Source organism: Ischnura elegans, chromosome 6 (assembly GCF_921293095.1).
Source record: "Ischnura elegans chromosome 6, ioIscEleg1.1, whole genome shotgun sequence".
NCBI classification, from domain to species: domain Eukaryota; kingdom Metazoa; phylum Arthropoda; class Insecta; order Odonata; family Coenagrionidae; genus Ischnura; species Ischnura elegans.
Genome location: NC_060251.1, coordinates 41,712,276 through 41,726,931, shown reverse-complemented (window position 1 = coordinate 41,726,931; position 14,656 = coordinate 41,712,276). Strand labels below are relative to the sequence as shown.

General features: G+C 40.1%; 1 protein-coding gene across 1 annotated transcript in view; it reads right to left on the bottom strand.

Moving 5' to 3' along the window:
• The window catches only part of LOC124160570 (phosphatidylcholine:ceramide cholinephosphotransferase 2-like), a 479,802-nt gene extending 465,542 nt beyond the window's left edge, over nt 1–14,260 (bottom strand). Inside the window, exon 1 of the mRNA XM_046536445.1 lies at nt 14,165–14,260. The gene's annotated coding sequence lies outside the window, so the exon portion shown is untranslated. The remainder of the gene's footprint in view (nt 1–14,164) is intronic.
• Nucleotides 14,261–14,656: the final 396 nt, after the last annotated feature.

The following is a 14,656-nucleotide window of genomic DNA, read 5'->3' as shown; positions in this document are numbered from 1 at the left end:
GTCGCGAGATGGCACACTTTGTTTCGTTTCCATCTGTTGAATGGTTTGGGCAGAATGAAATCAGTCCGGTCTTTTACTTTTTTTATCACACCTTGTAAGCTAACGTGTAAGAAACGAAGTCAACAACACTCCCGCGAAATATGACATTAAGGAACTAATGAAGAAGAAACTTAGCGTTCTTTCAAAGGAAAATATATTCACAGGAATAGCTGCCGTAAAAAATACCTAATACGGCAATTGAACCATAGATGTATGGTACAGTCATAGTATCGCATTACTCAACTGCATTTGTGCGGATCTTTTTGGACCCGCTATTCGCCAATATTATCAGCCATCTAAGTGGGTCGTTTGGGCAAAACTCTATTTAGTTAAACATAATCATACTCGCATCCCCGTGATTTCTTCACGCAAAAGTATTTCATTAGTTATTCACTGGAAAGATGAGTAATTGATTTAGGCATTATTGACGTTTGATCGAGGTTTCTCACCAAAAATTAACTCAATAAATTTTTTTTTTCATATCATTAATTTTGATGATTCACACACAGTGAACACTGGTTTTATAAACATTTTCCCCCTTGTGGCAAGCAGGAAAGAAAGAAATGCAATTTCAATCCCTCTACACACCGTTAGGGTCGTTTCCATATTACATTAGTGACAGCTTAGCACATCAAACAATATCAAGAGAAATTGACAGGAAAAGATTTTAACGCAAACAGACACGAGAAGGTAAGTGAAAAAAAACTACTTGGATGACAAAGAGAAAAAATGAAATATGAAAAGATAATGAGTGAACTGCGTAACGGGATAGAGCCCAGATACGCTTAAGCCGCAATTCAAAAGCTGTATTGCTTCAGAGAGCATACCTTATGACACGCTTGTTGCCAAGTGCTCCGTCTAATAAAAATACATGGTCGTCGCCAAAGGTGGGTACCGCCCCTACCGAATTGCATAAACAACTTTCATATTTATCCTAAATATGAAAGTTGTTTATGCAATTCACTCCCATTCCTACGGAATTCGAAAAACATAAGGCCTATTCCCCACCCAAAGGTATTATTAAAGGGCTGTAAACAAACCCTGGCGACGCCCCAGCCTTAAGTAAGTATATTAGTGCGGTAAAATATTTGCCCATATCCGTCAATTGTCTACCAAATATTTTATGACCTAATATTCTTAAAAGCCTCCAAACCATCCCCATAGCGTTTTAGACTCCTTATATTTATATTTATCTGCAAGCTTTTAGTCTCATCCCTTGGTTAAAAACTTTTGGGTCACGTAAATAAACATATTTAATCCTTCTAGCAAAATTAACTTGGATGTTAACTTTACGAAAAATCTATTTAAGAGGATATAGTGCATGTCCTGGCGTAGAAAAATTCGACAACTAGTTACATTTTATATATATATTTACGCCCGTGTCTCATTTAATTTTGTATTGACTCAAAAACTTCCTTAAAAATTAAATTTCGCAGAGCCATCTAGAGTCAGTCGTTCAAGTAAGTGGCAGAATAAATCCCTTTAAAATTATACCAGAGGTCAGGATTATTTGCATGTTTTGACCAAAAAATTCTTAATTTCCGTATATCCGACTGCTGAAGAGTCTTTCCCACTGTCCCTATCTGGGATTTTTCTTCCTCATAGGAAAATCTCTCCGGGATGGTGGTAGAGAAATTGCGTATGCTTGGTTTCGCTAGGTAGGGCCCCCTTCGCTTCTATAGCGCTGGGGTGTTTTATCCCTATTCCCCTCCCTTCCATTCCTATCCGTTTCCCGGAGGCGTCGGCGGGCTCCGATCGCGACGGCGCCTCTATCCTTTTTCCTTCCCATCCAGTCCCTCCCCGGGTGTCCGGGCGTATAAGCCTCGGGCTTGGTTCCTGGCCCCGGTGGTTGTATCCTCGAAGAGCTCCCCTTGAGCTCTCATGGTTCTTTGCTGAAGAGTCTATAGAAGAGTTACGTAGGTATTAACTGCCAAAAAATACACATTTATGATACTTGCAAGACAATATGCAAAAGGCATAATTAATACTATTATTATTCTACCGATTGAGGTAGGTTTCCATGGAGTACTTAAGAAGCATTCTGGGAGCCTCCCTTGCCTTCAAGAACTTCCCTCTTCAATTCATAATACGTGAATGCCCTGTCGTACTATCTAAAAATCCTATTCTCTTCCTTCCTCTCCCTCGTTTACCTTTTATTCTACCCTCAAACACCGTTTTCAACATCCCCTCCCCGATAAGTAACTACTCGCTACATCCATACCTTCTGTCTCCTCCATCTCATCTAAAAGCTAGCCTGTAAAAGTAATAATAGCTTTTAATTAAAAATATTAATATTCATTTTTCAGTGACATTATTTTATTTGATTAATATTTTAATTTATATTTGTAAAAATATATTAACTGACAATGCATATAATACGATTAATGAATAAAGCGAATTGAAAAAACGTTTACTGAAATTATCGAAAATCGAAACTTTAACAAAACTTTCCTTTGACCGAATATGTTCTTTTCGTATTGTCCGTGCTGAGAGATCAATAGAATCAGCAATACCGGCGCATATCAACTTGAAAAATATTCGCAAAAAAATATTGAATATGCGTCATAACATGGTACAACCCAAGCAAACTGATTCAACCTTAAACCTACTTCCTCAATGTCAATAAATTCCAATTTATGACCTTTCAGAGTGATCCTAGATGCATTATTTAACTACTTTTTCAAAAATATTATCATCGCAAAACATAAACTTGAGGGAAAATAAAATGATCTATAAATTGCTGATAAATTACGTCTCCATTTGATAAATACGTTCTTTCTCATCGATTTTCACAATGTATGAAAATGAAGCCTTAAAAATTGAAAAAAGTTTTCCATTAAAACAATAAAATTAGAAAATATTCATTAACATTAATTAATTTGAATAATATTTTAAATCGATACTAAAAAAGTTATCTTTTGGCAATGCATGTCACGATGTATGAATATAACGAGAAAAATCGGTGTTCAATAAGTTGAAGATTTTTTTTTGCTGAAATCAATGAATAATAATCGTAACTTTAACGATCAAATTTTCCCCCAATTACGATCATTTTAATATTATCGGAAAGCAATTTTAAACACACCCAAGTCCAGGGGAGAATCGAATCCGCGAACATCGCTTTGGCAACCGATGCCAACTATAATCTAAAAGGGCGATAATATCGGACTTTTATCTCATTTAATTAAAATCGCAACATCACAACAGTTTTAAAAATTTTTCCAATTTTCGCATTGCGTACCGCCACGAGGGATGAACACAATGAGCAGTATCGGCGCAGCACATCAATTGCTGAAAAATATCCACTGAAAATAAAATCGAATACGCGTCACCGCGCGAGACAACCCAAACGAAGTGATACCAGCCCCATTTGACTCATCAGAAAACGAAGGAGAAAGAATGAATACGCTGGTGGGAACTTCGGACGGCATACTTTTTTTATGACCGAGAAAAAAAATTTTTTTGACGGCTCGGCCTTGGGAATGAAAAAGCAATTAAGTCGGACTTTTCGCTTTACACGTCCCCCGAGCCATTAATGAAACCACGGGCCGTCCGGGAGGGGGGGGGGGAAGGGTAGGTCACACAATTCATGCTCCACATGAGACGACGAAAGTGGGAGATGACGGTTAAGTTCACCGACGGATCTCGATGATTAAAAAAGGCGAGGAACGGAACATGCCCTCGCCTCACACAGGTTGGTTCCCTTAATCACTCTTCGGGACGAAAGAAATTTAAAAAAAAAACGGATCATACATCCTTCGATGCATCCAAGTCCTTTCCGCACCGAATCGATGGATGAATCGAAGAAATGAGACGGAAAATTATGGATGTATAAGACTATCGATACGCCTTCTTGTCCTCTAAATCTAAATAATACCCCATGAGCCATCTCCAGAGTGTTTGACAATCACCATCACGCAGTATGCAAGTGGACACATGCACGCCGCACCGCCATAAAAATGTTACGCATACCAACAGAAAATACTTTCACGTCCATTCAAAGGAAAAACGTACAGCTACTCATGAAAGCAATCTGCCTATGAAGCTAGAAAATGCTAAACATGCTGTAAGAAATATTAAGAAAATTCAGAAATATGCGTTAATGAATAATTACATAAGTTAATAGGCCACACTAAAAGTCAACTAACCTATTTCCGAAGTCTGAAACCATTTGCATCAACAAACCATTTGCATTTGCACCAACTTACCGCTTGCATACACGGTTGAGCAAAATCGCGTCCCGAAATTTTAACTCTGGAAATCTGATGCCAACAGGAATTAAAGTTACTGATGATGTGCAGGTCAGAAACGCGCTTTTTTTTTTATTTACAGAAACTTTGAGCCGAGCGCTCCGCTTGGTCGCGAGTTTCCCCTGTTGCCGGATTCTCTGGGGAATTCATGTCTTTGAATTCTTTTCATGTCGTAGATCGCGGCGCATCCAAGGCATCCGGCAACAGGGTAAACTCGCGGCCGATCGGTGCACTCGGCTCAAAGTAACTGTAGTTTAAAAATGGAGCGTTTCAGACAATAGCAGACACAGTAAAAACTCAAGGGGTGGGGCGCAAAAGACATCTTCAGCTACCTTCACTTTTATCGTAAAGAAAAATTATCAAGTCACATGCAAAGTTTAAGAAAGGTTTGTTTAAACTAATTAGAAACACATACAAGACAATGCCATCTTATAATATAAAGTAGTTACAATAGCGTGGTTTCCTATTATTTTTTTATTGCCTAAATCGAAAGATTATTACTCCTGGAGTACGTATTTCACGCTTTTAGATTTTTAAATGACGATATCTATTTTTCGCGATTAAATGAAAAGTGAAAATTTTCAAGCGCGCGAAAACGCGACGCGCAAGTAGGAATGATGGGAAGAAGTCCGTGTGACGCATTTCTGGTTCCCCCTCCCGCCTTGTGAGGTGACCTTGGGCGAGGCTCTGAGCGCTGATACGACGCAGGATGCAAGCGGGTAGCTGAGTACCTTGCTGGCTGGTAGCGTTTGGCTTAAAAAAGGTTTATTAATACCTAATCAAGCGAAGAAAACTTTCCGACCTTAGCCAGTTTTAATAGGTGATTATTAAGACATGTTTCTCTGAGCTCTGTGCCTCATGCATGCATTGGTAACCTCAGACGATGTATAACTCCTATCCTCTCGTGTAGAAACTAGGCCCCTGTGACGTCACGTGGAGTGGCATCGCATGGGCGCCAATCTGGCCTTTTTCAAATGAGGATAAAATTTGGCCCTTGCCATTCGTCTAAACCGGTATTTCTAAAACCAAATAATTTGTGTATTATGAAAACACTAATGGTGGGTAACGAATCGCAATCAATGCCTTTCGTTTTCTTCGATTAAGGAAACTACCCTATTGTGTTTATGCAATGTTAGGCAATGCCCCGCAAGGGGTGGGCGCGCGCCCCCCGCGCCCGCCCTCTGTATCCGTTACTGGTTTCAAACTTAATCGTCATTAGTAATTTTGGCTCCTGCTGGCATCAACTATCCAGGATGAAAATTTCGTGGCACAATTTTTCTCCGCCCTGTATAAAGTCAAAGTGGAGGGAGAGTTGTGGGGGTTGTGAAGGATCTACAGTGAGGTAAGGTGACGAGCAACAATGGAGATAGGTTTGGAGAGCCGTTATCATTAAAGGAGGCAATTTTCAAATCCTTCGCCAGGCCGATACCTTCATTACCGCTCGAGAATTGCGCAACTTCCGAAATCGGTCTTTTGTTGAATAATATCTTGAGGAAGTGACTAAGTTTATCGATATTATTACAAACTCTTACTACGTAAAAGCTTCTAATTTTGATTTTTAATTAATTAGAATAATTTTAGTTCGTCTTCAGTTCTGTTAAATCAAAGTATTTTGCTCTTTTAAAACGTTTCAAAAAAATATATTTGTAATTTTCAGGGCTTGGAACCTCATTGGGGATATAATAAATAAAAACAACCGTTTAATAATTCACAAATTATAAACTTGTGGAAGACTTAAAGGTGCATTACTCTAGGCCTCCAAGTTTCCGCACCTCCCTCTCAGACCATAACAGGATGAATGACACAGCGACGATCAAATTCCCAAAATGATTTAATCCCATGCCAGCCATATCAATGATGTGAATGAATGGAACGTTCCATTTTTTTGTATACCATTTGAGAAGTTTAAGTTAAGAAGAAGAGAGTACTTAGATAACTGGTATTCCATTTCAGTGGCTACTTATTTGAATCTACAAGTTATAAAAATACTAGCTTGGTTCGTTTAATTTGCTTAATACTCGTTCTCCTACTGGTATACAAAAATTTATAAATTATTTTATTTCATTCTAAGCACCATCACAAAAACAATTTCAACATCATTTGATTAGCTATTGTTAGGTTGAAAAAATAGTTTAAAAGCCTGCTTTCGCCATACAAGAAAGGATTGAGCTTCGTTAACACATATGTATATGAATAAATTTTTAGACAAGATTACTGTTAAGTGCACAGTAATTTAAAAGCAAACCCCTGGATGAGCCAAAAATTGATGAATCATATCACTTTACAGCAGATAAGTGTGGATGGTTCTCTATGAAACTCATGCTGAAGGCGGTTATATAATTATAATTGAAACTATCGGCTGCAAAATGCGAGAAATTTTAGCAAGAAAAATAACCATTATGAGAATGATTTCTTAACGCAATACGCGGCAATTTTGTAAAATGCAAACTGTGGGCAGACAATAATTACCACAGTTTAAGGTTTGTTTTCTTTAAATCGCCACGCTATCCACAATATGCTCATAATCTAAAATAACCTATCGCAGCCGATGCCAATGTTATGAACACCTATTATCGCAGCTTTTAATTTATATACAGCTTTACTTTCACCCGTCATCACTCAATTAAACTTATACGAAATCTAAACTCAAAATGAAGGCGTAGTGAACGTAGATAGTTGATAATCTCGCTCCAGCAAATGACAACGACGCACGATGGTGGTAAACAGGTTGACTCCCTGGGAAGAGATTTGCATGCTTCGGATAACAGCATGCGCCCAGAATAATTGAAGGTCAGCAGGTCCGCATCGCACTTGAAGATTTCTGCAGCCTAAGCATGACTCGACGTCAAATGAACTAAAAAAGCAATGAAAATCAACTACAATGAATGATTGTGACTTCACGAGAGCCGGTTAGAAGTAACTCGTGGCATCGAGCATTTCCTACTCGTTGACTGCGACAGACAAATGCATCAAAATAGACGAGTAAAGGCCGTTTTACACGGGGCACGGAATTGCGCAGGTTAGAGCTGCATTAATTTCGAAAATGGCGTGGAATTGCGCGAATGCATGAACGAAATTAGAACAGGGGCTATTTTGCCGTCTCGCATCCACGCATTCTCGCATGTGTTCTAGCAATTCACCGCTTTACACGACGCAATTTTGATTGCGCCATTGCACGTACGTCAGATTGCGCAATTCCGTGTACCGTGTAAAACGGCCTTAATAGCGTTATATGACTTAATTTGGTGCAAATATCCCACACCAAACTTACGCCGAATATCAATTCAAATGTTTACCACCTTAGCATACACCATACCCTACTGTGGCAGGGCCGGATCAATGATGTGGCCCAAGGCAGTGGCGTAGTGAGAGGGGTCCAGGGGGTCTGTACCTTCCCCCCCAAATATAAAAACTCAATTACTCTGCTGCATCGTAAACGAAAGTATTGAAAATCATTGATTCATTAAAAAATTCCATGAAAAATGAAGTTTTTCCGATCATGAAAACTGTTAAAATTAGTTTAACACCCTCTACTAAGTACCATGTTTTGGAGCCCCCCCCCCTCTCCTCCGAACAAAATTCCTGGCTACGCCTCTGACCCTGGGCCACCCACCAAGCATAAGGCTTCCGTCAATATAGAGGTATATCTCACAAAATCGGGAAAATAGAAAAAAAAACATCATGTTCGATATGAGGAGATTCGAAGTGAAGCTGGATGGTTTTTGGTTAACATGCAGTCGTTAGCATTGTCGTTAATAAATGGTTAACGCTGCTGATAAAAAAAACTCTCTATCCTTTGGTGTCGTTAATGTAGCTCTGAACGCAACCAGTGGCACGCCAAGCGGTGTCGTCGCAAACACGAGTTGCAACCAGGGATGGCAACAGAAACTAAACGGAAGCCAAAACCAGTGAAATATCAACAGTTTCGTTCCCAGGAGAAGAATGAAGAAACGAAATGGATTTAAACCCTAATGGGAGCTATACTCAGGGTCGAAACGAAATCGGATTCGAAATTCCTTCGGGTCGAAACTAAACTAAAACTCTGGAACGAAACGAAACGCAGATAATGTTTCGCACCGGAGGAATCACGTGCTTCACCTTCGAACAGTTTAGTTTCGACCCACACATCGAGTACGAAGAATGGCACTCATATTTTTACCACTAAAAGGAGAACGGTGAACGCAAACTGGCCATTCGATTTTTAAGCTCGATGTTTTAGCCTCTCTAAACGTACGTCAAGCGTAAAGGGTCGAAAATCTTCTCTCTTGTCCCCCTCCACTCATCTTTTGGGATCGAAACTTAACTATGAGCAGCGGAGATTCTATTAATTTAGTTTCGTTCCTGGGAGTAAAGTTTCGTCCAAGGTCGAAACTAAACTCCTTGATGATTTTGATTTCGCATGCGGGAACGGAACTAAACCGAGGCATTATGTTTTCGTTTCCGTACGGATCGAAATGAAACATTTAAATTCTGAAACATTAATTTCAATTATCTGCTGGATGTAAACATAAAAAATAATAAAATTCAACCAAAACATCATATCTATAATCGAAAATTTTGGAAGCTTACGCCCTCGCCGAATAAACATACTAGTAAAAAAAAGGTGGTTTGTTTTCTATTCGAAACCTTTGAACAATTCAATTATGTTTAAAAACAGTTTTTAACCTAATAATAAGCTCATGTAGATAAATAAAATTGCGAGAATAAATAATATGGTCATACGCTTGGGTATTTCATGCATGAATTTGTGCAAATTATTGTATCACGTAGTACAACATTAAAACCTGATTTATGTAACGCAGAAGAAAAGATTAAGTGCTACGCCGAGGCTTTTTCTTGCAGAACCAGCCTTTTGAGAGTAAGAAGATCAAAGGATCTCGGAAAAACAGAGACGGGATAAAATGAATTTGACAAGATCAATTCCAATCGCACAAGAACAGTTCCACAAAAGAAGTCAAGAGAATCAATTTCTTTGGGCTGAACCTAATAAACGGAGCTTTCGACCGAGTCCGAGATCGATGGTGAATCATTGAGAACGGCCAATACAGAGGAGAGAACCCATGGAAAGTCTAAGAGGGGATATAGTAATGGTTGGACCCAAGTCTAGAGAATTGAGACAGTATGAAGGCAAGGGCGTTCCCAGCCAGGGACGCCGACTTACAGAAAATATTGGGGGGGGCCCAAACCGGGGATCTTGCCCTGGGAAATTTTATAAGTAGTGAGTATTAAGTTTTTTAAGCATTTTAGAAGAGTCATATGATCAACATTAGAACCCTGATAACTCGAATCTGGATATCTGGACACTGCGGCGAAGATCAACAAGCCTGACACATTTTTTCCTCACACCCATAACGAATTTTTGAGGGGGCTCGGGCCCCCCTCAGGCCCCATGGCGCCACTGTTCCCAGCATCAAAACTAGAGGGGGGCAAGCCGCGGTTGTTCGAGTTGTAACACAGTAAAGGTTACGAAACCAAAATTGTAAAAACATTATAACAGCACTTAATTGGTGTTTAAAATTATATGCTCGGCAAAAATATATTTATTTTGATTAAATGTTGTATATCAATATCACTTTTCTAGGATTAAAATAATTTGTTCAAAAATTTCGATTTGAAATAAATTTATTTTTGCTTCCAGGGGGGGACGGCAACTGCCCCCTCCTGCCCCCCGCTGGGTACGCCCATGTATGAAGGGCTAGAGAGAGATTCACTTCGATAAGATCTATTAATGAAAATGAAATTTCGTAAAGAGGTGCTCGAGTAAAATAATGGCAAAAACTATGAACAAGAAATTGACGACAAACAGTTCGAATAGGAGGGAACCCCTCTTACGACCGCTACATGGAACGGAAAATCTGTTCTAGGCTCCAATAGAAAAAATTTTTTGCCACGATATTAGGGTGGAAGCATTCGAAATGAGGTACTACCGAAGAATGATGAAGATAAGATGGATCTACCAAGTGACTAATGAGGAAGTGCTAATAAGAGAGTCAGAAAAGAGAAGTCTTATAAAAACCTTGAGGATAAGACGGGAAAACTTACTTGGCCTTATCATGAGACATGATGGCCTGATGAAAACAATCGTAGGACAGGTAGAAGGGAAGAAGGGCAAGGGACGGCCCAGAATGAATTACGTAGGAAAGCCTATAAAGGATGTAAAGAGAATATATACTTAGTTAACAAAAGTCAAGCGGATAGGAGAGCTGTGTCAAAACAATCTTAGGATTGTTGATTTATGATGATGATTAAAATAATTGTAAAAAAAAATCACGTGAGGAAATTCGATTAAAACACAAAAAATTTTTTAGACTGTATACTTAGGAAACGCGAAAATAAAGGAAAAACACATATCTAACCAGTTATTTTTTCCTGATCAAGATAATTAATGCAGAGGTTATTACGCCAATCAATTAAAAACGCAAACAACTTTCAATAATAGCATTAGTTCAAGTTATATCCAACTAATGGTGTTGCTCGTAGTTTTTAGTCGGATAATTGAGTGCTTGTGCGTCATCAGTTCATCTACTGTTAATTGGTTGTCGCTATGGAAACCTAAAAGATACCGTTGAGCTAGCTAGGAGCCATTTTCAATTAATCAAAGTTAGGCTTCTGCAATTTATTAGTGCACGAAATATTTTTAGTTGTTCGATTGTTCAATCAAGAGCTACGGAGAATTATTTCTCAGCCCTACTTAAGAAGTTTTGGGTACCGTCATTTTAGGATTCATGAATATCACTTGAAACATTTTATAACGAAGTATTACGTTTAAAAAAGCAACAACGTAACTAATTCCTCGCATAAGGCCGCAGATAATCACGGCTACCTTTTGACCTCGCTCAAAAAGAAGTAAACAAAGCGCTATTCGACAGTTTTATATTTCATCAGTATCGTACACACAAGTAGATAATATCCTTGGGGGCGGGGAGGGGCAAGATCTATGTAAGGTTAGGTAACGTAATATTAAATTATGTCATCTCAATACATTTTATATTTTAAATAAATGTTACATTAAAAAAAACCAAGGAAGAGCGATAGTAATAGTAGACGGATTGATGACTACGATAGCTCTATGGAGGACCCTCAAGCCTACCTTACAGGGGCGGATCCAGGATTTCTTTCCGGGGGGGCACAAGCAATACCAGGATTTTGTTCGGGGGGGCACAAGGATACCTAGTGATACAAAACGAGCGCAATGATAATGGAACCGTATAAGAAATCTTGCATATTTTTTAGGGCCTGGGGGGGCACGTGCCCCCCCCCCCCGTACCCTCCCTAGATCCGCCTATGCTACCTCATATAGGGTATGCCCCTGTATCTAATTTTAAGTGTTAATGTCAGACTACATCAGCGGAGGGTATTAGGAATATGAAGACAAACCCCGCGTGACAAACACTACATTATGACGGTGCAATAAGACATCAAAACAAGTTGTGGTAAACAAAATAAAGCTGGAAAATATTTCCCAGTTTTATAGCCTGGAAGGAGGGCGAACTTCCACAATAAGGAGCCAATCAGCAGTGGTGCAGCGAGGGGGGGGGGCTTTTGGGGGATAAACCCCCCCCAGGAGCTCAGAGAAATTTTAAGGTTAATCCATTTTACTTAATTGGATTGATATTACTAAAAAAAAGTGCATGGATTAATAAAAACATACCTCAGAAAGCCGTAAAACTCAACATTTTGAACCGGTTATCTTAAAATTCCACAATTTATTAATTTCGCACCTACCGCTTATCCTGGTGGGAATTCCATACCCCCACACACACCTGTATTAGTTGCACCTAAACCTCCCCCCCAGCCTTAATTCCTAGCAGCGCTACAGCCAATCAGTGATAGTTGAATTCGTTTTTGACCTGTTCCAAGGATTCCATTGAAGAGGCAGCTCGCCTCGAGTGCGAAGAAATGTAACTCACTTGGATGTGTAAGACGCGGAGGGTGTGAAAGAGCGGTCACGGAGGGTAAACAGGCTTGACAGGCAATATACGCACGAGGCGAGACAAGGCAGAGAGGTAAGATAATAAGCGAATCGCCGGGGATGCGAAGAAGGTCGTCGGGCAAGGACACCGCGAGCGATGCATGTGAAATGATAAAAAAGAACTCATCCCATCCTCGTAGAATGCGGCCCCGTTGGACCAAACACACCACGCATTTCGCTCAACACCACCGCAAAGACAACGCGCATAGCCTATTTCATAATAAGCAAGGGCGTACCCAGGATCATAACTAAGGGGAGGGGGGGGGGCAAGCCATGGTATAGGTGGGGAGGCAAACCAAGTTGTGACATTAGTTTGTGAGATTATTTCCTTGAAAAAATAGTGTTATTTTAATTACATATCTTATACAAATACATATCATTTTTCGTGGGTTTAAAGAAAAATTGTGGAATGCTTTCGTTTCAATTCCATACTAATTTTGCTTAAAGACTTTTGCTTCTCGCCGGGTGCGCCCATGATAATAAGTACGAAATTGGGCAACTTGATAGCCGAACGAACTTATGTGCAACTCAAAATGCATCGAGTAAAGGCATGAATTTGCATAAAGGTCCTTTTACACGTGGGACGGATTTGCTTCTGCTGCGGGTGAGAACCGCATTAATTTTTCTTTACGTAGAGAAATTGCGCGAATGCATGAACGAAATCAGAGCAGGGGCTATTTTGCCATCTCACGTCCATGCATTGTCGCCTGCGTTCCAGCAATTAATCGCTTTACATGACGCTTTGACTGTGCCTTCGTACGCACATCAGATTGTGCAAGTACGTGCCGCGTGTAAAACGACCTCAAAAGGAATGCCAAGGATTACGTAGATAGCCCACCATCCGATTCTAAAATGATAGGACGCCTGATTGATAAAAACGTGCAGTTTGAATATCTTCAATTTCGTGCGCTGTGTGAAACGGCCGCTACGAGAGATTTCGAGGTGAAGAGGGACCTAAATTTAAGTAAAAAATGCACAAATTTGTCGAAGCAGAAATATCACCGAACAGACCTCAAAGACAGAAGAATTGGAAGAGGCATAAAGGAGGAGACAAGAAGCATGGAAGGAGGAGGATTGTCTTTTTTCCTTGGCTCTAGTTTGCAATCACCACCTGTGCGTTTCGGTCAAATGCTCGATTGTGTAATATGCCCTAAATGTTTCCGATAAAAATGCGAGCGAAGTTTTCATTCTATAATCTTTCATCTTAATTATGCATTAAATAACTAGATAAATTAGTGTCTAGTCATGAAGAGTAAACACGAGGGACGACTTAAAATGCGATTAAAAAAAAGCGCGAATATTTCATCCCCGTACTTAGAAACGACCAGATGGATGGTCCTCGCGTAAGGGAATCGTGGGGGAGGCAACACTGACCGACCTCAACAGTGAATTCTCATCTTTCACAAATGCTCACGGCTTCAAATTCAAGGCCAGGAGAGACAAGTTTTCATTGCATACATGCAAGAGAATAAAACCTCCTTCCAAACCGAACACGTCTCGTAAGAAAAGCAAACATATTTTTTTGGAAAGCAATTCATGACACGAGTGTGTTACACCATGAAACAAATCGCGTTGTTGCAAGATCGCCGGAATGTAAACTCGCCGCAAGGCAAATAAGGCAACGCGATCAAAACGGGACGTAAACAAATGTCGAATTAATGATCGAGACGACAGTCTCGTTCGGAAACAATTTTGGAATCATCACGCTAGGTAAATAATTGGAGATATATCATCAAGTATTCGAAAAAAAATAACCTGAATTAAAAGCTGCCACCTGAGGTAAACATCAAGGTGTTCAACCCACACGCGAATTGAATGCGAATGGGGGCGATGTTACGCAATGAATTTCGTTATGTCATTCACAATGAGAGTGGGATGATAATAAAAATATTCATTTACTCACCGTTAAATCCATCGTCGCGAAAGGAAGAATTCGCCCTCAACCCTTCCGATGCATACCGACTCCACGTCGCTGTACCGATTGCGAACTATGTGCTCCCCGCCGAAAAGGTTTGCAGCTTCGCCATTCGCGGGAGTGCTGCTACCTGTTGGCACTTCGCCCGGACTACTGGGACGAACAGCAGGGTCTCGTGAACTGGCGGCACCACGGCGTCGAAGTTCTCAACTTATTCCATCGTTACTTCGGTAAAGTAATCGACAGCCCGTGTCACAAATGGGAGGAACTGACGGCTCTTTGAATGGAACCTCAATATTCTCTCAAGATCTTTCTTCGAGTAGGAATAAATTGGACTGAAACACCTAAATATCCCATTTAACATTGCTTGATTTTTGAATCCCTAGTTTTTTCATAGGGTGAATCAGGAGCGCTGCCAGGAATTACGGCTAGGAGGGGGGGGGGGAGTTTAGGATCAACTAATACTGGGGGATATGGTAT